Source organism: Canis lupus, chromosome 25 (genome assembly GCF_048164855.1).
Source record: "Canis lupus baileyi chromosome 25, mCanLup2.hap1, whole genome shotgun sequence".
Lineage (NCBI taxonomy): Eukaryota > Metazoa > Chordata > Mammalia > Carnivora > Canidae > Canis > Canis lupus.
In genome coordinates, this window is record NC_132862.1 from 26,436,553 (window position 1) to 26,460,589 (window position 24,037).

The window sequence follows — 24,037 nt, forward strand, 5'->3', positions numbered from 1 at the left end:
AAGCAGTGCCTCTGCCAGTTTTTTTTTTTTTATTACCCAGTAACTGGGGACCCTGGCCTGTCCCCAGCCTCCCACCCTCTCCCCAGCAGGCAGAGAGTAGCACAAGGAGAAGGGGAAGGGATTGCTCTGGGGACCAGATGCAGGATACACAGACCCTCCCCTGCACCTGCCCTTCTTTCCTTCAAGCAGAGGCACATCTGGGACAATCCCAGCTTGAGGCAGAGAAGACCTCCTAGGACCTGGGAACAGGCACAGATCACACACCCAGCTGCCCCTTCCCTACTGTCCTGTCATCACAGCCCTCCTGCCAATCGTGCCCTTTTCCTTTGCCTCTGGGAATCCTGACTCTGTGGTCTGGGCCACTCACCCCCTCCCCAGCACAGTGCCTGGAACACAGGACCTGCCTCCTGGAGATGTGTTAGGACGGGGGTGCTGGGTTCTGTAGGTTTTCCTCAGGTGGAGGTTCTTCCTGAGATCTGGGCACTTCTTTCTGCTGCAAGTTCAATGCTCTGTCTTTATGGAACTAGTATAGACTGTCTTTAGGACCGGCTGCTCCCCTTCTCTCCCCTCTCTCTACCTCCACCGCAGGTTAAGGAACCTAATTGAGGCTTTGGAATCTCATCACTATCAAGTAGAGGCAGTGGTGCCCCTTTTCCTTGAGACCCATTTTGTGAGTCCATCACATGTGCATTCAGCCCTGGTTGTCCAAGTAGGCCTCACCTTCTCCATCTCAGGAAGTCTTACCTCCATTTGAAGGCAAGGAAGAGGCCTCTTCCTTTTTTTTTTTTTTTTTTTTTTTTTTTTTTTTTTTTTTTGAGGAGGCCTCTTCCATTGGTGACTGTTTCAGGGTCTTGGAAGTGCTATGTAATGAATGTCTAGAACCGAAAACTCTAGCTGAGACCGTATCTTTCCTTGGTCCACACAGTGATTCAGTCAGAATGTGCTATGAATGCTGAGTGACTATCTAAGGACATCCCTCATGGCGAAGCTTAAAACAACTCCCTTTTAGTTTTATCCCTGGAGTGATTGGAAGCATGACGGAAGGACCAGGACGGGTGGTGCTGGTAGAGGAACCTGTAGGAGATTCTGGTAGATGTACCTGGGGTGGTGGGGTGCTTCTGTCCTTGTTATATAACTGCTTAGTGGGCTCCTTAGCTGGATCTGGGACTGGCCTCCATAGACCACAGGCTGGGCTCCACTGGGCTCCCCATACTCTCCTCCTACCAGCCAGGACCTCCTCCATACCCAGGACCCTGGAGGGCTTGGTAACCTCTAAACTCACCCCTTGCTACCAACAGAGTCTCCAACAAAATCCCATTTGAGCCCGTAGTCCACCTCCTCACCATGTAGGGCCCCACTAGTCTTCCATTGCCCACCTCTAGCCTTCCCCCAGGGTTCCAGCTCAGCCACCGCTTTCCTAATTCACATCTTTCCCAGACCTCTTCTGCCCTTTGGCCCCAACAAAATGAGGCCCAGCCTGGTTAGTGTTCAGACTCCTGAGGCCCCTCCTCCATGAGGACCTTGCCTCCTCAGGGCCTCAACTTCCTGAGGGCACCCTGTGAGCTCTGCTCCAAGTCCTGACTCTGCCTGGCCAAGTTCCTTTCCTGTCCCTGGGTTTGTCTTGCACTTTCTTCTAAGTATTTCTCCTAGAAGGCAGATGAATCTCCTGGGTGAGTGATTTTCCTTGTTTAAAGACCTGGTAGGAAATTGAGACAGAGCCAGAGAGGAGGAAGCCTGGGCTTGGGACACCATTGGGTATGGAAGCCCAGTGGGGTTTGAGCAGAGGGTATTTCATGGCGCCAGAGCCAGACTTTGGTTTAGGGGTGGGGTGTGGATCAGAGGCTTTGTGAGTTTGGGAAGGGCAGGTAGGTTTGCTGGGATCAGGGGGATTTGGAAGTCTACACATTCTCCTCCAGACTAGACAGGTTCTCAGCTCTGCTAAGGAAAATCTGAGTTAGGGGAGGCTATTCCTCGGCACTTCTCCTCCAGGGTCCTCCCACCTGTTTACCCCACCCTCCTTCTGGTCCTTTCCTTTCTCACCTGGTGCACAGCTTGCTTTCCTCATCTATGTCTCTCCCACAGGGCCCAGCACGCAGTGTGCTTAGACATGCTCTTTGAATGAGTAAAGTTTCTTCCCCCTAACTCTGCTGCCTCCATGTTTTGCCTCCTTTTCTCATCGGAGATCCTGGAAGTCTCTTTATCACATCTTCTTAGGGAGGACATTGGTGTGGACTTCGCAGATGAGCAGGTCCAGTTTGGTAAGGTGGTTCCCCATCACCTGGGTGGGTTTGAGGGGCTTCTTCCTCCTGGCTCAGGGAGCTAAATATTTTTATAGCTGCTGAAGGTATCTCCCTGCCTTTCTTATCTAATTTAAAAAGTTGTAGTGGGGATGGATTATAGTCCAGGTCAGGCTTAGGAGGAAAAATTACCAAAGTCCCCTGGGGTGTGACTGCCTAGTGATCATTAAAACACTGACTCACCAAGAAACACTTTGCTGTTATCACAAAATATATCAGCAACTCTAATTTTGAAGGCCTTTGGAACCTATACTGTTTTCTACACTTCCTACCTCTCCACCACCATGTATGCTGTGGGCCATAGGCTAACACTAGAAGCCCAGAGAACACTTTTCCATGCACACCTTTTATCTTGATTTTATGTGGAAAATGTTGATTTATAGGTTGTTTTTCTCTTGTCCTCTAGCAGTTCTTGGGCCATGTCTCTCCATTATCACTTCAGGGGTGTTATGTGCTCAGTGAGATCAAGCCCCACCTCAGGGTCCCTGCTCAGCTGAAAGTCTGCTCTGCCTCTGCCTTCTGCCTCTGCCTTACCTCCTTGCTTGTGTTCGCTCTCTCTCTCTCTCTCTCTCTCTCTCATCTCTCTAATGAATATAATTGAAAACAAAGCAAAAACAATTCTCTCTCCAAAGAACATGGTGGTAACGTAGAGCATCTTCCTAGAGCTATTTTAAGATCCAAGGCTAGTCTGTTGAGACAGGATGGAAAGAGAAATAGAAAAGTCCTTAAGAGGAGGACAGGAAGACATATTTGAAGATATGAAGGAAGATATCCAGACAGACTGTCAGCCTTTCTTAAGCCATGTTGTGTGCAGCATATTACTGAGGGTGTGTGTTGGGAGGATGTTCATGGAAAGAAGGCACCGTAGGCTCTGAACACCTACAACAACTAGTCTAAATGTAGAAACACTATAGTGATTGATTAGACCACTGGATGGATCTCATGATTCTGGGCTTACAAAGAAAGGGAGAATTTAGGGGAAAAAGCAGAGGTGTTTAGTAAGGCTTCTTGGAAAAAAGGACTGTGAATCAGTGCTCCCCTACACTATACTTGTAGTCTGGAAAGTGAAGTGGACAGGTAGATGGATTTCCTTCTACTGCTTTCTTCTGAGGACATTTATTAGGTGTTTTGTGTAGGCAGGATTCAGGATTGAGAAAATGGATTGGAGAATCATAGAGAGATGTAGAGAAGAAAGCGACTTTCACTGTTGACATCAATGTCTCCTATCACTATCTCATCCCTTAATTACTCACCCTTGGTAGCTTTCCCAATTCTCTTTCTATTTCCTGTTTGGAAAATCTCACTCTAGTTCTTCCTGGTAGCTCATCTTGTTTCTGAAGACTTCTAGGAGCAGAAGCCCAGGCTTTTATGATTTGTCAGGTTATCCTCTTGTTTTGGTGTGATAGAAATATGAAGAATTTCCAGCACTGGATTCTGACTGAATCTAAACCAGTAAATGAGTCAAACCGTGAATGAGGAATATTGCATTTCACTCCATCTTTTCTAAAATTATCCCAGAGGGACTAAGAAAAGCCACCCGTTCACAACCACCCCAGAATTATACTAGATAATACAGAGTCTCTACAACCTCTAGAGAAGCCCCGGTTATCTGATTGTTTACCCAATTAATGGTGCAATGCTACTAGCATACTGCTGCTGCTGGCAGGGACTCCGTGTATTTTGTAGGAGGAAGCAAAATGTTTTAGTCTCTACCTACATAGATTTTGGAATCTGTTGGGTGGATGGATTTGGTCCACATATAGTTGGTTTGGAGCCTATTAGTCTGCATCAGGATAGATTTTCATTGTTGGAATTCAGCCTCTGCTAGACTGGGATGGGATTTGAGAGGTGTAGTGCTGGAGGTGGTAGGGTAGGTATGTGAGTAGGAGGAGGTGCCTGTGTTTCCTCTTGGTCTAATGAGCAGACAGTTTGGGAGCTGCCATGCCTTCAATTTCAAGTCTTGGTTGCACCTAGTAATATCTACTTGGACAATTTGGCATTCTAGGCTCATGGTGAGAAGATGAAGCAGGTTGTATCTAGAAGTTTTTATTTTAGAAAGGGACACAAAGGCTTCTTCTAAGTTGCATGTAACCAGAATGTAGTCTGAAGTAAGATCATAGGTGGGAGGATGCCTGGTAAGTGATACGTTTGGTGAGGTGGTTTTCACAGGACTCCTGGGAGATAAATTAGGATATTATTCAGCATGAGCGAATTTGGTTACTTCAGCATTCTTTCCAACCTTTGAAGGAAGTTATCTGACCTTTCCTTCTCTTTTTCTAGGAGAGAAGTTACACATTTATTATTACTACAATGGTTTCCCTCTTTCTTTCCTGCATAGGCCAGTACTAAGAAGAATTATTAGCATCATTATCATTAACATAATATTTTAGTACCTGGATTTATATTAACAGGTGTAGCAAATATTTAAGTGGATTTGTCCATTTGGGCAAACTGGATTTACTGGCTCAATGTGTGGTGGAATTTGTTTTGTGGTTTTGGTGGGGGGCATAGAAGGAAGGCCTAAGGGAGCTCTACCTATTGGATCATGGCCCAAGTGAAGATGTAGCTTGAAGTGATGTTTTCCTTGGCAACAGTTATGCACAATATCAAGATGGTTATAGTTATACACAATATCAATTCCCACCTCTTCTACACAGTCTTCTCAGGCTGACCCACAGTGCACAGAAGATTTTCACTAGCCTTGCCAACACTGGAAAATGTGGTCCTTAGTACCCTTCCCTTTCATCTACTAGTAAGCCAAGTGGGATCTCACATGCCTTTGCCTTGACTGTTCATTTCTTACTTAGGAATGTCCTTTCTGGTTCATAGTGGACCTATCTTTTACTTATTTCAGCAGGTGGGGAGGTGTTCATGAAATGCCCTAAGGTGTAAGTTCCCAGAGAGTGGAATTCTGTATATGCCACCATTGTCTTGCACTGTGTGTAACTGAGTGTGTGAGGATTTGGGGATATTGGTGGTGGTATTGATAAATTAGAGGGAAGGAAGATATTTCTTTGCTTGACTTCTTTTGTACAAAGAATCACTGTGGTTCCCGAATTTTCTACTTTGGAATTTGCCTTTGTATTCATTATACTTAGTGGAAATCTGATCTTTAATAGATTGAATCCAGTCTTTCTTATGTAGAAATTTACGTGGTCTTTACTTGAGAGACCATCCAATGTCTCTGTTTAGCCCCAATGCAAAATACATTGAATGCACCTGTGTAGTTATTTACAGATTATAGGAAAAAAGGTAACAAATCCAGGAATATCTTTTCTCTGGGTGCTTACACTATAAGGATAATAATGAAACCAGGTGAAAATGCTATTCTACACCCCATTCAATCCTTTGACTGTTGTACACTCCCCCCTTCTGTAGACTAGCCCTACATGTAGTTACTGAAGTTGGAGAATCATGTCATGTTGTCTAATGTTAAAGTGTTAGGTGACTTGTTTTATAAACAAAGTAAAAAGTGGAAGTAGCAAAACTCTGTCCTGTCTGTTCAGTTGTCACACATCAAGGAGATGACACTGGAGCAAATCATAAATGTCATAGGTAATGCACTTTGTGTCAACTGACTTGGGTTACTTCCCTTGTATTTTCACTTCGTGGTGGTGAAAGAGACTTGGACCTCAGATCTTTGTCAGATTTCTGTCTTGGCCAAAATGGGCTTTAGAGTCTAGGGTCCTTCCTTGGCTGTAGCCAGTTAACTCTTTGTACCTCAGGCTCCATCAGGGAAAGGAAAGGCAAGCTAGAGTGTCATCACACAGAAGCTCTGCTCCTGTACTCCAACTCACCACCTACTACTCCTACCCTCTTCCCTAACTAGGAATTCTCCCAGTGCAGAGTTCCAGGCCCACTGGACATTAATGAGGGGAGATCAGGGAGCAAGTGGAGCTTCATGGAGAGACTGGATATCTATCTGGAGGTGTGCCCAAGCTATTTCTGGAGGTAGAGACATGTTGAACAGGGTTGGGAAGAATGTGTTCTAGGCAGTGTAAGGGCTGATGTTAACACCCGCAAGACATGCATGTGTGGGGAAAAACTTGTTCTGTTCAAGCAGGAGACACAGAAAAGTTTGTTAGCAGGAAAGTGGTAAAAACGGTGCAAAGAAAGACTTAAAATACCATCTTAGAAGTTTGGATCAGATAGAGAGGAGGAAACTCTGTGTGTGTGTGCGTGTGTGTGTGTGTGTGTGTGTGTGTGTGTCTTTTTAAGACTTGAAGAAACTGTCATTTTCCAGAAAGACAGTAGGGAGTACTCCCACTTCAGTTTTCTGGGGCAATGTAGTAGTCAGGAAGAATGTGATTTAGGGCCTTGTCTTGTGAATCTGAGTGAGAGGTGAGAGTATCTTGTATTTAGGGTTACCAATTTTACGGACCAGGAGGGTGGACCACGGAGTATGGCAGGAGGTTGGCCCTGGATATGCAATATTGGCAAACCATAGGAACCTAGTAGGTAGAGGTTGTATGGACAAGGCGCTAAGGGTCCATGTGACTTCATGTCAGCTGAATTGAATTGAGGGTGAGGTTGGTGATCTCCAAATATCTGAAACCAATGGTTTCAGTTGGAATTCCTTAGATGTATTCAAAACTTTTATGTTATTATCCCGAATAAAGTCCTTAGAGGCTGCCTTGTCAATACCCTTGTTTCTGGTCATATTTAGGGTTTTCTTTGTTTTGAAGCTAAAATTTAAAGGCAATCCTTTATCTTCTTTATTGATCTTCCTAAGGTAATAGCATGTTCACAATGCCCATTATTCCTTATGTCAAGTCCGTATTTGTTAATAACTTAAAAAATACAGTGAGGTGATCCACAAGGAGACAAAGAAGTCTGTAATGATGCTTGATGTCCATAGATCTAGTGATTGTTTCTATGAGTGATCAATAAATATTCTCAATGCTCTAGGTGCTATGGGCTTAGAGCTGGTGACAGACATGGGTCACAATGGGGAACACTACTGCTCATTTTTAGTCAAGGAGGGTGTCTTATATTGACTGATGACTCACTCACCTGTATCTCTGAAACCTATAATACATTATATGTTAATCAATTGTATTTAAATTAAAAACATAAAATAAAAATATTAAACAAATTAACGAAATGTAATATTTCAGTCTGCAACTATAAATTATTCTATGAAATGGAATGCCATAGAGAAGATAGTGGCAATTAATCCTTATAACAAGAGTATTCTGTTCGGCATGCATTTAAAAACGGAATTCACATTTTCTTTGGAAATGCCAAAGGATTATTTCCAATTTTGTTTCAAAACATACATTTTGAGTATATGACCACTCCGTTGAATCTGTCTTCAGCAGGTTTTTTTTTTTTTATTAAAAAGTATCATGGCACATTTATGCTGACAAAAATATGTGAAAGTGAATGAATGAATGAATGAATGAATGAATGGATGAATGAATGATCTGGAGACATTTTGGCCCCAAATTTGGTTTGTTTTAGCAGGATATGTTTAGATGGAGCTCTCAGACTTAACATCACAGTACTTCCAGCTCTGATCCATCACTATGTATATGGGAGGAGAGGGAGACATTGGCAGAGGGTGACCTGGTCTCGAAGAGAAGAATAATACTTAGGTCATGGGATTTTTAGGGGTTAAATGAAATAACGTTGCATATTACTTACAGCTCAAATTCTTGTTCCCTTTCATGGCTCTGTTCATGTGACCATAAATATTGCACATATAAGTGGTTCCCCTATATGCCAGACACCATTTTTTCTCTACCTCCAACCTTTTCACATATTCCCCAATGCCTCTAGAGTTCAAGCCTAGGGCCCTGGTTTATTAGTTTGTGTCAGTCTCACAAAATAACAATAAAAGAGGATAGAGTTTTTATAAGCATGGTAACATGAGCCAAGGTTGTAGTTTTTTTTCCAGTAATTTTTGCTTGCTGACAAATATGGTTGTAAGTCAAAGACATGGGAGTACTGTCTTCCTACTCACTCCTCTGATCTAATGTTCCCGACTTGGGGCTAGATCATCCTGGATAAAAATTGGTTCCATCCAAAAGTCACGGCAAGCTTGTTTATAAAGGACATCTAGGGAAGGAGAAACCATAACCTTTGCTACTGGGACATTGTTGTTTTCTTCCTACCCTTTTAGTTTCACAATTATCAAACCTACAGAAAGCTGCAAGAATAGTAGCATTAACATTCCTTTATCTTTTTGACATTGAGCAGTTGTTGATATATTGGCACATTTTATTGCTCTCTCCACTATGTGTGTGTGTGTGTGTGTGTGTGTGAGAATATGGTCCATATTCAAAGATTAGTTATTATTCAATTTTTATAGTAAAATATTTCTCCCTGATTGAGGTGCAGTCCAGGGCTCTGCATTGCATCTCATTGTCATGTTTCTTTATTTTCCTTTCATCTGCAACAGTTCCTCGTCCTGCTGTTCCTGCCATTCCTGCCATTCCTGCCACTGACAGTTTTTGAACAACACAGGTCAGTTGTTTTATAGAAAGTCAAGTTTCTGTGGAACGCACTGTTTGTAGACTGATCATTTTTATTTCAAATTTTTTGTTTAAATTCTAGTTAGCTAACACATAGGCTAAAATCGGTTTCAGGTATAGAGTTTAGTGATTCATCATGTACATACAACACACATTGCTCATCACAACAAGTACCCTTCTTAAAGCCCATCATCCATTTAGCTCATCTCCTACCACCTCCCTCCAGGACTCTCAGTTTGTTCTTGATCATTACGAGTCTCTTATGGTTTGCCTCACTGTTTGTTTTCATCTTATTTTATTTTTCTTTCCCTTCCCCTATGTTCATCTGTTTTGTTAAATCTCACATATAAATGCAATCATATGATATTTGTCTTTCTGTGACTGACTTATTTCACTTAGCATAATACTCTCTAGTTCCATCCACAAGGTTGTAGATGGCAAGATTTCATTCATTTTGATGTCTGAGTAATATTCCGTTGTATATAGATACCACATCTTCTTTATCTACTCATCAATCGATGGACATCTGGGCTCTTTCCATAATTTGGCTATTGTTGATAATACTGCTATAAACATCAGTGTGCATGTGCCTCTTCAAATCAGTATTTTTGTATCCTTTGGTAAATACCTAGTTGTACAGTTGCTGGATGAAGTGTAGTTCTGTTTTTAACTTTTTTGAGGAATCTCCATGCTCTTCTTCAGAGTGATCTCATTAGTTTGCATTCCCACCAATAGTGTAGGAGGGTTCCTCTTTGTCTACATACTCACCAACACCTGTTGTTTTTTTTGTGTGTTGTTATATTTAGCTATTCTGACAGGCATAAGGTTATATCCCATGGTGGTTTTGACTTGTATTTCCCTGATGATGAGTGATGTTGACCATCTTTTTATCTGTCTGTTAGCCATTTAGATGTCTTCTTTGGACAAATGTCTGTTCATCTCTTCTGACCATTTCTTGACTGGATTGTTATTTTTGTGGTGCTGCATTTGATACGTTCCTTATAGACTTTGAATACAAACCTGTTATCAGATATGTCATTTGGAAATGTCTTCTCCCATTCTGTAGGTTGTCCTTTAGGTTGGTTGATTGTGTTTTACCGTGCAGAAACTTTTTATATTGATGAAATCCCTATAGTTAATTTTTGCTTTACTCCCCTTGCCTCTAGAGATGTGTCTGTAAGAGGTTGGTATGCTTGAGTTCAAAGAGGTTACTGTCTGTGTTCTTCTCTAGGATTTTGATGGATTCCTGTTTCACATTTAGATCTTTCATTCATTTTGACTTCATTTTTGTGTATGGAGTAAGAAAGTGATCCAGTTTCATTCTTCGGGATGTTGCTGTCCAGTATTCCCAACACCACTTGTTGAAGATGCTGACTTATTTCCGTTGGATATTGTTTCTTGCTTTGTCAAAGATTATTTGACCATATAGTTGTGGGTCCACTTCTGGGCTTTGTATTCTGTCCCACTCATCTATGTGTCTGTTCTGTGTCAGTATCATAGTGTCTTGATGACTATAGCATTGTAATATAGCTTGAAGTGCATAATTGTGATGTCTCCAGCTTTTCTTTCTTTTTCAAGACTGCTTTGGCTATCTGGGGTCTTTTGTGGTTCCATACAGATTTTAAGGTTGTTTGTTCTAGCTCTGTGAAAAATGCTGGTGGTATTTTGATAAGGGTTGCATTACGTGTGTAGATTGCTTTGGATGGTATAGACATTTTAACAATGTTTGTTCTTTGAATCCATGAGCATGGAATGTTTCTCCATTTCTTTGTGTCATCTCAATTTATTTTGTAAGTGTTCTATAGGTTTCAGTGTACAGATCTTCAAAAATCATAAGATACATAGGAATAAGTTGAGACTGATCATTTTTTATCATTAGATTCAGGTTCACATTTGGGTAGGAATACTATATAAGAACATTGTTAAAAACAATTAGTGCCATGTAGACAGGAAACACCTCTTTTTCCTCTCCATTGTGTACATAGGGTCAAACACTAGGACTGGCATTTAGAAGGTACTTAATATTTATTGAATGAATGAATGAATGATGAATGATGTAAGACTTTCACTGCTACTTAGGTCTATTATTTTTCTACCTGAGGACGGGAGAAAGAGCGGCCTCCTCCTATGTTCTAGTCCCATTTTTAGAATACATGTTTGAAAGTTAAATGTAATCCAGGACCTCTATAAAGAGTGCACAGAGAAGGGAAATGAGATGGGGACTATGATGTGAAGTAAGTGTGGAAAAACCAGAAACAGAAAAACCTAGGAGTACATAGCCTGTTTCCTTGCTGAGAGAAATTAGTTATTTAGGTTTCCAGAGTTTACTATCCTTCCCTCCTCTACCCCCATTTGAATCCTAAGAACACCATTGACAGTGGTTGGGCAGCCATTCACTCCAGATTATTTTGTTGTTGAGAAGCTGTCTAATTCCTTGGACTTCTTATTTGGATGTAGAAGCTTTCAACCCATCAACCTGGTGAAGTGTGGTTATAAGAGGTATTCTTTGCCTTTCAGAAATGTATGTTTAGGCTCCCTTGGGGGTCTTTTCTCTCTCTCCAGCTCTGAGAACCTCAGACATTTCTGACAGTCCTTTCTGATGCATCTGGGGCAGGGGACTGGGTTCATCAATTTAATTCTGTAAGGCTTCTGAGTGCCTGATTCACATGGTTCCTGCTCCCTGTGTGAGAGTCTACTTACCCCTGTCCTTGCAGTCCTTAATTTCACCAGGTTCCAGGAAAAAATGCCCTTTATCTCCCTGTCAGCTCTATTATCCAAAATAGTGGTGGGAATAACCTACAATAGTGAAGGATATTACAATGCCTTTTGTTTGATAAAGTGATAGAGTCCTATGTAGATACAATCCATAAAGTGAGTAGCTTCAGGGAAAGAAATCTGTCATGTCATTGTCCCATGGGAGGCTATATGACATCTTTTCTTTGGCATCTAGAGAGGGAGGCAGATGGAAGCATGCAGCTTGTTCAGTCCTCACTGTGTTTTCAGAAGCTCCAGGCAGCTATTGAGAGCTCTGCAAAACCTGTCTCCATGCCTTGTTTTCAAACTCTGGAGGAAGTCATTCCTTGGACCCCAATACTTAGTTCAAAGATCATGAAAATCGGTATACAACATGTGAAGCTCTGTTTTTCTAGGATTTCTATCATATCCAGTGTAAAAGCTTCTATCATATCCAGCCAAAGCTTCACAGTAACTCTCAGACCCTATGTGAAGCATCTGGCTTCCTGCTTTCTCTCTGACCTCATCCCCTACCTGTTCTCCCTCACTCACTCTGTCCTGGCCTCATAGGCCTCCTTGTTATTCCTCAAAACTAGCCAAGTGCACTTCATACCCAGTAGGATGGCTGTTATTAAAAACAAAGAGGATAACAAGTGTTGGTGAGGATGTGGAGAAATTAAACGCTTGTGGGAATGTAAAATGGGGCAGCCGCTTGGAAAAACAGTATTGTGATTTCTCAAAAAATTGCATATACAATTACCATGTGATCCAGCAATTGCACTTCTGGGTATATATCCCAAGGAATTGGAAGCAGGGACTCAAAATATATTTGTATACCTGTATTTATCATAACAGCGTTACCTATGACAGCATATTCGTAAAACAAGCAGCATGTGCATCATGGATAATTAGATAACCAAGATGTGGGATATACACACAATAGAATATTATTCGGCCTTAAAGTGGAAGGGCATTATGACACATGCTGCAACATGGAAGAACCTTGAAGACGTTATGCCATGTGAAATAAGCTGGTCACAGATGATAATGTTTTTTTTTTTTTTTTTTTTTTTTTAAAGATTTTATTTATTTATTCATGATAGTCACAGAGGGAGAGAGAGAGAGAGAGGCAGAGACACAGGCAGAGGGAGAAGCAGGCTCCATGCACCGGGAGCCCGATGTGGGATTCGATCCCGGGTCTCCAGGATCGGCCCTGGGCCAAAGGCAGGCGCCAAACCGCTGCGCCACCCAGGGATCCCACAGATGATAATGTTATATGATTCCACTTACATGAGGTACCTAGAGGCGTCAAATTCCTAGGGACAGGGAGTATAATGGTAGCTGCCAAGGACTGCAGGGAGGGAAGAATGGGGAGCTGCTATTAAATGGATAGAGAGTTACAACTGAGGAAGATGAACAAGTTCTGGAAAAGGATGGTGGTGATGGCCCCACAACAGTGTGAATATGAGGCCATCTTGGATCACCTATTTTAAAATCACAACACCCACCCTAAACACCCCCTAACCTTTCCCGGCTTTCTTTTTCTCTGCAGCAATGATTGTAAATCTGACACAATATATATTCTTATTAGTAATGTGATTATTAATTTGCTTCCTATTGCAGAATGTTAGCAACTTCAGTGGAAGGATGTTTATGTTTTTCTTTACTTTATCCATAGTACAAAATAAATAGGGGGCAGCTTACTTGTTGAATGAATACATGAAGGACCATGATTGAACACAGACTTCTACAAACAGAAAGAGAAAATGGGAAAATTACATTTTCATTTGCGTTTGTAAACTTTTTTTTTTTTTTTTTTTTTACCCTTGGATATGAGGCTCAGCCTGTTTTCATTCTGTTTGCATTTTCATACGTATTGTGAACTGTATCACTATGGAAGTGTTGGTGAGACATGCACCATAGTTATTACTCTTTCAAACTCTTGCCCTTAACTCAAAGTCTCTTCTTGTATTTCTGAGTGCTCCATACCAGAATTACAGGGCTGCTTGAGTTAAGACTTCAGGAACTCTGGGGAAGCCTAGCTTTCCAAAAGACTTTGTTTGAGAGCCACGGGTTTGATTGGATCTGTAAGCTTCATTGTCTCAAAATTTAAAGGTAGGGTATCCCTGGATGGCTCAGTGGTTTGGTGCCTGCCTTTGGCCCAGGGTGTGATCCTGGAGTCCCGGAATCAGGTCCCACGTCGGGCTCCCTGCATGGGGCCTGCTTCTCCCTCTGCCTGTGTCTCTGCCTCTCTCTCTCTCTCTCTCTCTCTCTGTGTCTCTCATGAATGAATAAATAAAATCTTTAAAAAGATTTAAAGGTGGACGAGAGTTATTTATGCACTTTGGGATCAAGAGGGAGCTATACTTGGTTAGAGGATTGTATCATCTCTGGTGATGTTGCATTTTCAGTCCATGTCTCTGACACTTTGAGAACTTGAAAATCATCATTTAACAGCATCATTAGCCTTTGTTTTAAATCTTTCTCAAACTTCCTGCAAAGTAGCTAGTATGCAAACTACCTTTGAAGCTATTCAGGAGGATCCAGAAGGCCAACTTCCTGACTGATATGAGTATTAACTTCCTACCATGGAAACCAGTGGGAGTTCGTGCTTTGGAAAAATGTTTGGAAAGGAAAGGTCCAGAGTGAGGGCAGTGCCCTTCTCAGAGGCAGAAGAGTGAACACAATGACCTTAGGGACAAAGGAGATTGGGGGTGGGGTGGGGTTGCTGGCTGGGAAAGCAAGACAGCCGGCAACTTAGGGAGTGAATTGTTGGACTCGACAAGAGTTCTTCCAGGCAACATGGGATGGAACTTCTGGAGTTTGGAAGAAGCTTAAAGACTGAGAGATACACTGGAAGGAGGAAGGAGGGAAGGGGGGCCATTATGGAAATCATAGAAGCTGGCTTCATGTTCCCTGGCCCCTTTCTGCATTTCTTAAACACCTCCCCTTTACCAAGTACACTCTCTTGGGAGAGATTGTTTCCTAATGAAACTGAGATTCACAGACCCAGGGCCCTCATTAGGAAATGTCCTTGGGACACTCTTGAAATAGGTGATAGTGTATGTTATAGTTTCCTGTTTATACCACTGTTTGGGATTTTTCTCTTTATCCAACAAAACAAAATGAAACAACCCTTCTTCTAGGAATCTCAAGATATAGTAGTTAATCAATCCATCTATGTATTCATTTTCTCTGTCCTAAATGCCTCTTTTGGTTACTTAGTATAATTCTGAGCAGATCCTTGTCCTGGGTTATAAGGTTTGGAGATGGGAGTGTGGAATCCAGAATGAGGATGTATATAGAGCCTGGCACAATGCTCTGGAAGCCTTCTGAGTATCAAGGAATTTAAGGAACACACTCATGACGCCAACTGACTGGGAAAATTACTTTCAAGTGATCATCAGAATAGGCTGTAAGTGCTGGTGGGAAGGGGAAGAAGGCTGGAGATGGGGATAGCCAGGACGGCTAAGGAAAGGCTTCATACATGCAGGCCGGAGAAAGATTGTAGAAAATTATTAGAGTCTGCAGGGTCAAGACAGGACAGAAAGGAGTGAGGAGGACCTCCCTGGCAGGGCAGGTACTTACCCAGGCCACAGGTTCATCCCAGAAAGGGTAATTCAGGATGTGATGAGCTGAGTTAGGAAGGAGCTGATGGGCCTGAGGGTAGGGGGAGAATTAGGGAGGGGCTCTGACAGCTGGGTCAGAGTTTGGACTGAGTATAAACCATTGGAATAATTGTAGATTATTGTATGAGAATGGGCATTTCTGAACCTGGCATTTGAGGACCATGTGTCTCTGTGTTGTTTGAAGCTGGACTTGTGGTAGGCTCTCTCAGAATTCCCCACCATGGATCTGTTTTCTCTTCTATATGTTTACTTGTTCATTTTTTTGTTTTGCCTGCTCCTGTTGGAGTCATAAAACATGGTTATTTAATTCCTAGAAGTTTTGTTCTTTGGGTTGCTTCTCTTGTGTCTTCATACTTTCTGTAGGCATCTCTCTTTCCTCTTCAGTAATAGTGGGAAGAGCACAAGGACCACCTTGCACAACACAGTTGAGAGAAACAAATTATTAAAGTATTGCCCTCTTCAACCCTGCCATTCAGATGGTTCTCCTCTGGATCTCACTCAGGGTCCATGGATGGACTTCAGAATAGTGTAACACATTTTTTTTTGAGGTGACCAACCTCAGGGGTCTCTGTGATTTAACAATGTGAAGAACCACTTTTGTGTCTTTGTTGGGAGGTAGTTGGCTGGGGACTGTTCCCTAGAGAAAGAAACACGATACAAACTTCCTTAGTGCCAAATATAGGAGCCTCCAAGGATAGTTGAAGGAGCTGAAGGAGAAAGAGGATCTGGGAAAAGGGAAATGGGTTCAGAGGGAATAGTATGAAGGGTGCCTCATGTTCCCTGCTCTTCCCCCTTTCTTTGGCAGGTTCCTTCTTTGTATTCTCCGTATCCTGATGAATACAGAATTCTGGTTCCCCTTCATGTTACATCTACTGAGTTCCCGCCATTTATCGGGGTCTGTACCAGGTCCTCTCCTGGATTCCTGAATTGAACCTGCGTTGCACAGAGTGGAGTCAGTCCCTTCTTCCATTATGGTATGTTAGGACCATCACTTCCTGTCAGGCTACTTTCAATGCATTTTATTTTCCCCTTTCATCCTTATCTCTATTCTCATTTCCCCTCCTGGAGGCAATTGCTTTAGTGTATTTAACAAATGCTCTTCCAGTCCACATTCTATATATGTTTTAGATACATTCACCCATTCAACAACTACAGTGCACAAGCGTGTGTGCATTCTTAATTCCACTAAGCTTGTGCTTCTGGATGGTCCCCCAGTGACATTCCTACCAGCAGTGTGTGATGGTTTATATCTTCTTATTGAATTCTCATGTTGATCCAGTGAGGGAAGTCAAGTCAATGGATGAAGAGCCTCAGGCTTAGAGAGATTAATCAAATTACCCAAGTTCATATAGTCACGATCCAGGATTTCTGTTATATGTTCATTGTTCTTACCTTCATAGTACCCAGTACTCCTTGTTCCAGATGGGCAAAGACATTATTATTACTGTTATTTTTAATTATTATTATTGTATTGAATCTTGCATTTATCCATGCCTGGCCTAATGTAGTAGGCCTAGGACCCCCCGTGTGTTATCACCAGTATGTATGAGGGTGTCTAATTAGAGTCCTTAACATTTGAAGGTGAATCATATGGAATAAAACAGTTTTCACTGTCTTTGAGGGCTAGCTGAGAAGCTTGCGTTTTAGTGGATGGTTTTGAGTCTGCACATTTATACAGACTGATAGATTTTCAAAATTTGATTACTTTTGACTGGGTTTCAATATTAAATACTAGGTAATCATATTAGGTCCTGATGGTTTTCTAGGCACTGAGGTAAGTGCTTACAGGCATCATTTCACTTACTCCTCACCACTGTCTTGTCAGTATTCACTTTTACTTCCATTTGACTTCTGTGGAAGCTAAAGCTCTAAGAGGTGAACTAATCTGACCAGAGTCATCCAGGTATGAGGTTGAGGTGAGATTCAACCTGAACAGTCTACCTGCAGAACCTTACTCCTAGCTATTCAACTATGCTGCCTCCTGTGAAGGAAGTTTTCAGAATCCATTCCTCTTGAACTTGAGGATGATTTCTTGTGAATTGGGGTGGTTTAGAGCAGCTATGGGAAGTAAGGGCTAGTGGACAAGAATCTCCAGAGGGAGAAGATTGAAGTTTGAAAATGCCCCCAGGTGTCTTCATTATGCCTGCCTCTGTTCCCTGAAGTGAGAAACTCTGCTTTAGGACATCCTACCTGGATTATAGTGCCTGAGCCTATGCCTTCCAAAAAGTAGGGATTCTCAAACTGGGCATGGGTATTGGTTGTCTATAATCCAAAGCAGCCCAATATTTTTAAACAAGTGTCCTCAAAGGCCAACAACTGTTTACCACTTAGGTGTGGTTCATACCTGCTATGAATGATATGCATTCAAAGTTTCATCACAGTTGTTTTCCCCTTCTCACTATCCATTTTGCTCACCTTCCACAAGGAATGTAATACCATGTTTATCTTTACCTGATCTATATTTATCAAGGTGGCTTGACTACAAAATAGGTATATTAATATCCAGTATATAGGAATTCTGGATAATGGCTTCTTGCAGGTTCTCTTCTCAGTGTGGTCAGTTGTTCAAGAATTATTTATTGAACACCTAACCCACAGTTTGATGGAGGAGACAGGCAGCTGACCTGGAATTTGGATATATTAGGATCAATGGCACCGAGGCAAAGCCTGGTGCTATGAGAGCACATAAGAAGGGCAGCATAAGGGTCAGTGGAGGCTTCCTGGGGAAGTAACTGCTGACCTGGGAACTGAAAGAGAAGTGAGAGTTAGCTAAGTGAAGGGGCCCAGAGGGCATTAGAGGGCAGGGAACAGGGCAAGTGTTGAATTTCTCAGCTGGAGCTGGAACTGGGCAGGGAATGAGGCTGGAGGAATAAGGACAGGTCAGATGATGAAGAAAGGAAAGACTATGAAGAAGGGGCGGTAGGAACCATGGAGGGGATGTGAAGCCTGGTTGTGGGTTAGGGACACTTTAAATAGTGTAGAAAGAATCCATAAGTTAAGAACTGAGCCTCCTTATCTGTCTCATGTGCTTGTTGTTTAGTGATAAGAGCTTTAAGATTGATACACCAATATTTGTATTTTAAACTCTGATGATATATAAAAAGTGGGTCTGTAATTTCATCATGGCCCTCTAGTCCATGAATTAATGTGTCATAACCTATGCTCAAGCACAGCACACACTTTTCACAGCATGTGAAAATCCCATGATACATACAAGCTCTGTTGTGTCTTAATTAGTACGTGAAGCTACATGATTTATGAGATCAAATGGGATTATGTCACGTGGTGTGTAAAAAAGGAGGATTTTGGGATCCTGGGGTGGCTCAGTCAGTTGAGAGTCCAAGTCTCAATACTGGTTCTAGTATTGATCTCAAAGTTGTGAATTTGGGCCATGGGTTGGGCTCCCTGGTGGGCATAGAGCCTACTGAAAAATACAGTTTTGTTTTTTTTTTTAAAGCAGAATGTTGGATGGTCTTTGGTACTTTTTCTCGGGGGGAAAGCACAATTGTTTTTTTTCATGATGTCTTTTGGTGTCAGTTCCTGTGATACTTGGCCTGAACCAACTTACATGTGACTTTTGAGTTTCATTTGGTTGGTTGAACACCAATGTTCAGTATACACTTATTGTTTCCCTAGGCATTATGGAAGGATAACAGATACCAGAAGAAATATGAAGCAGCAACTGTGAAGCTTGAGCAACTCAACCTTCACAGCCCTAACCCAACCTGGCTTAATTCAGCCTCACTGAACCAGATCTAACACTCTTGGATCCCAGATGTTGCTACAGCTCTCTGATCTTTAGAATCTACTTCAATTCCAGCTAGAATGCTGCGTCAAGCTCTTTACAAGTTTGGTCAAAAGCTGGTACACAGACACCCACTGGAACAAAACATTTATGAGTATGAATTTGGTAGAAGCCTGAGCACTCTGGACTTAGTGGTCCTGGGTGTGGGCCGCACAGTGGGGGTTGGTGTGTATTTCCTGCTTGCTGAGGTGGCTAGTAGTCAAGCAGGACCAGCCACTGTGATATGCTTCTTGGTGGCTGGCCTAACTTCATTATTGGCTGGGCTGTGCTATGCAGAGTTTAGCGCCCGGGTTCCGCATCCTGGTTCCGCATATCTCTACTGTTTTGTCACTATAGGCGAACTCTGGGCATTCATCACGGGTTGGAACCTCATCCTCTCCTTTTTTATTGATGCAATCGTGATGATCCGGGCCTGGACCTTAATTTTTGAATACCATTTTGGAAATCAGATCTCTGAGAGCATCTCAGAGCACATTCCCCAAGTCTTAGCAGATAATCTAGTCTACTTTACTATGGTCCTTTGGTTTTTTCTCTTAGAAATTCGAAATCTGGGTTTTCGTGGGTTCTTCATAGTTTTCAAACTGCTCACATTGTTGAAACTTTTGGTTCTCAGTTTTGTCATCATCTCTGGATTCGTTAAGGGGGACCTGCACAACTGGAAGCTCACAGAAGAGGACTATATAAAGGCTGGACTCAGTGACACCTCTAGCTTGGGTCCTCTGGGCTCTGGAGGATTCATGCCTTTTGGCTTCCAGGGGATTCTCCGTGGAGCAGCTACCTGTTTCTATGCTGTTATAGGCTTCAGTGTTCTTGTTACCAGAGTCAAAGAATCGCACAAGCCTGAGCGTTCCATCCCCATGGGCATTGTTATTTCACTGCTCACCTGCAGCTTGGTGTATTTTGGTATCTCTGCAGCACTTACACTTATGGTGCCTTACTACGAGCTCCGACCTGGGAGCACCTTGCCTGAGGCATTTCTCCATATTGGCTGGGGCCTTGCCTTCTATGTTTTAGCTGTTGCAGTTTCCTGTAGTATTTTTGTCAGCATGTATTACAGCTTTGTGTTCCCCATACTTTTAGTGATAAACATGATGGCAGAAGATGGCCTCCTGTTCCCTGTGCTTGCCAGGGTCATCACTGGCACATACACCCACTTAGTGTTCAGGATATTCATTTATGTTATTGTAGTAATCATATTATTCTTCTTTGGACTCGCTGATCTCTTGGACCTCAGGTCAATTGCGACCCTGCTATCTTATTCCCTGGTAGCTTTTTGTGTTCTCATCATCAGGTATCAGCCTGAGAGGAGGAATAAAGAAAACGAAGCAAAGGAGCAAGAAGAGAATGAGCTAAATGAAGCAGAGGTGCAGGAGGAGAGCCTACCTGCAGCAGAGAAGCTAACTCTACAGGGACTATTTTTTCCAGGCAGCCCCACCCCCACTCCACTCTCTGGCCGAGTTGTCTATGTTTGCTCCTCACTGCTTGTTCTGCTGCTGATTGTTCTTTGCCTGGTGCTCGCCCAGTGGCCAGGTTGGCTTTCTGGAGACCCAGGGTGGATCACAGTGGTTGTGCTGCTCCTGGTGCTCATCACTGGGTTCACTGGAATCATCTGGAGACAGCCACAGAACTCCACTCCCCTTCACTTCAAGGTACCTGGTCTGCCTCTCCTCCCACTCCTGAGCATTTTTCTGAATGTTTGCCTTATGATGCAGATGACCGCTGGCACCTGGGCCCGATTTGGTGCCTGGATGCTGACTGGGTTTGTTATCTACTTCGCCTATGGGATCCAGCACAGCCTTAAGAGGCCAAACCATAGACCTTGAACTCAGCAGTGCCAGTACATTTTTGGTTTGACATCATCACACCTGAATGCAGTCTGGTTCCCTGCACAGTAATGGGGAGTACTCTTGAGCACATGGGAATCTAGGGCTCCTATGAGATATTGGTGTGAAAATACTAATAGAGCTCCATATTTACGGCAGAGTGAAAGATGAGACTTTGCTCTTTCTCCTTTTTTTTTCTTTCTACGTTTTAATTGTGTCTATACTGTTTACTGACATTTACATAATTAGTATTAGAAGAAGCTGGAAGGCATTTTCCTCTTCTTTGGTTAAATATCCACTAGTGAAGGATGTAGCTGTCTCAGTCAGTATAGCATGATTCTTGTCTGAGTCTGGTGAGTATGATCCCCACAGTGGCTGTAGCGATTAAGAAAATATCCAGTAGCAGAATTACCGGATCACATGGTAGTTCTTTTTAAATTTTTTTGAGGAAATTCCATCCTTTTTCCCATAATGCCTACACCATTAACATTCCTGTTAACAGTTCATGAGGGTTCATTTTTCTCTGTATCTTCGCCAACACTTGCTTTTCTTCTATTTTTGATTTTAGGTAAAGTGATATCTGATTGCAGTTTTAATTTGTATTTCCTTGATGATTAGTGATACAAAGCATCTTTTCATGTGTCCATTGACCATCTGTATGTCTGTTTGGAAAAATATTTAGGTCCTCTGCCTTTTTTTATTTGGATTATTTATTTTGTTGGTATTGCACTGTATATGTTCTTTATGTATTTTGAGTGTCAACCCCTTATTAATTATCACTTGTGAGTATCTTCTCCCAATCAGTAGGTTGCCTCTTTTTGTTGTTGATGGTTTCTTTTTCTGTTGGAAAGAATTTTAGTTACATGATTTTGAAAAGATATATGCACCCTATGTTTATTGCAGCGTTATTTACAATAAGCAGGATATAGAAGCAACCCTTGTATCCCCTGATAGCTGAATCGATAAAGAAGTTGTGAGATATACATATATTATATATATATAGTAAGGAAGAATAGAATCTTGCCATTATAACAACATGGATGGATCAGGTGGGTATAATGCTAAAGGAAATATGTCAGTCTGAGAAAAACAAATGCCATATGTATGTTTTCACTGTTATATAGAATTTAAGAAATGAAAAAAAATTAAAAAGAAAAAAGAGAGAATAAAAAAAACCCCATCCCAGACTCCTAAATAGAGGGCCAAACTGATAGTTGCCAGAGGGAAGATGGGTAGGGGAATGAGTGATTTAAATAAAGGGGACTAAGAGAACACTTATCTTGATGAGCACTGAGAAATACATGGAATTGTTGAATTCTTGTATTGTACACGTGAGAGTAATATAAGAACACTGTATGCTCATTATATTCAGTAAAAATAAAAGAAACTAGAAAAAGACCAAAAAAAGATGGCATATGGTCCCTGCACGTAAGAAGCTGGTATTCTAATACAAGGTGTAAAGCAAAGCTGTAACACAAAGTAGAAAGTGTTGTCATAAGTAATATACAAATAATGTATTTTGGGAATTCAGAGTAGAAGATGATCATTTGTGGCTGGCACAGTGGTGAGGGTTAATTGGTGAAACTAGAGAAGACTTTGTACAGGAATGGACTTTTAGTTGGCTGTCGTCAGGGATAGGATTTACCACATATGGGCAGCAGGGAGAAGCTGTAGGCAGTGGGAATACCAGGAGGAAAAGCAGAGGAAAACAAAACTGTTCAGAGCACTGAGCAGGCTGTGTAGCCTGAGCCCTGGCTGTGTGAGGGGGCAACAGCGCCATACACAGGTGGATTGCAGCCAGAGCTTTCCTCTGAAGCACAAAGCACTTTGGCCTTGAACCCATTACCCATGCTGAGAACCCCTTTGTTGGTACTTAGGGACATCTGCATTCTTGGACTTTGAAGTTTTTCTACTGCAACAGTAGAAACCTGCTTTGGTCCACCTACTCAGAAAGCACACAGCTGAGAGCCATGTGTCCTGGGTCACGGTCTTGTTTCTACCACTAACTACCAATGTGAACTTGAAAAGTGCTCAGTCCCTCTGCTTGTTTATCTGTAACAGGAGAGATCAGGACTGATAGTTCCTCAAGTCTGTCTACTTAAAGAATTCTAGGATTTCCTCTGGTCCTTCTGTTATTCTCTTAACTAGGTCCCTTTACTGAACATAATCTGTACCTTCTTCCTGCACACATTTCACCACAACCCATTGTTGGAGCTGTAGAAGTCCAATAAATAACATGCCATTCCCCCCACCCCTACCCCATGTTTGGAATCTATTGATAATCATGACACAGAGACAGATGATTGAATCATCAGCTGTAGATGTGCAGCCTATTGCCTTGCTAATCCTGTATCACTACATTAGACAGACTTACTCCTCATCACGAAAACTGCTGAGTATCCCTCACTTGCCATCACAGAAGAGTCTGCTTTAATTAGTTTTTTTTCCTGTATGAGCAGGTTGGATTTCATGTGTCCAGTGGTCAGGTTTGTTCTGGACAAAATAAGAGAGCTAACAAAAAGTTGAAAGAAGCTAAACTGATATGCTCCATGTTACGTCTTCATTAATCAAAGGTCACAGAGAGCCAGGTGGAGAGAGGCCAGTTGCAGTACTCTGCTTAGTGGTGCTCAGAGTTCATGGGGTGCCATGAAACCTGGAGGACTTGTGAAAAGAGATTGCTAGACCACTGTCCCCAGTGTTTGAAATTCAGGAGGTGGAGGTGGAACTCAGAATTTATATTTCTAACAAGTTCCCACGTGATGCTGCTGCTGCTGGTCTAGAGACCACACTTTGAAAACCAAAGATCCAGCTGAAGCCCCTTCATGTGTATAGATGAAGGGAAGGAAACAAGGTGTCCTTTGAACACTTCACCTTCATTTAATGTAACATTTAGATTAAAATGCCATTATTAATTATTTCACAGAGGGAAATCTAAATGAATAATTTCACAATTACATGTATATCAAATGTGTACTTTAAGTATCTTACAGTTATGTCTATTGTACCTGAAGAAATCTGAAATAAAAAATAGCATACCAGTTATCTGTGTATCTTTCTTGTCTTTTTTTTGTTCCTGATTATAGTCATAGGTAAGGAGTATAACCTGTTCACTTCCTAGGGCATCCAGCTGGTGGCCAGGCATACAATGAGCATTTAATAAATTCATGTTAAATTGAATTGAGCCTTACACATTTCCTTGGTACCAAAAATTCTCCTTTCCTTCAGACTAACAGTGTGCTACTTCTCTAAGGCTATCTTCTGGGGGACTTCCTTG

The 24,037-nt window shown here is 42.0% G+C and overlaps 1 pseudogene; it reads left to right on the plus strand.

Moving 5' to 3' along the window:
- Positions 1–1,536: 1,536 nt before the first annotated feature.
- LOC140617394 (cationic amino acid transporter 3 pseudogene) lies at positions 1,537–23,805 on the plus strand (annotated as a pseudogene).
- The last annotated feature ends 232 nt before the right edge of the window (positions 23,806–24,037 follow it).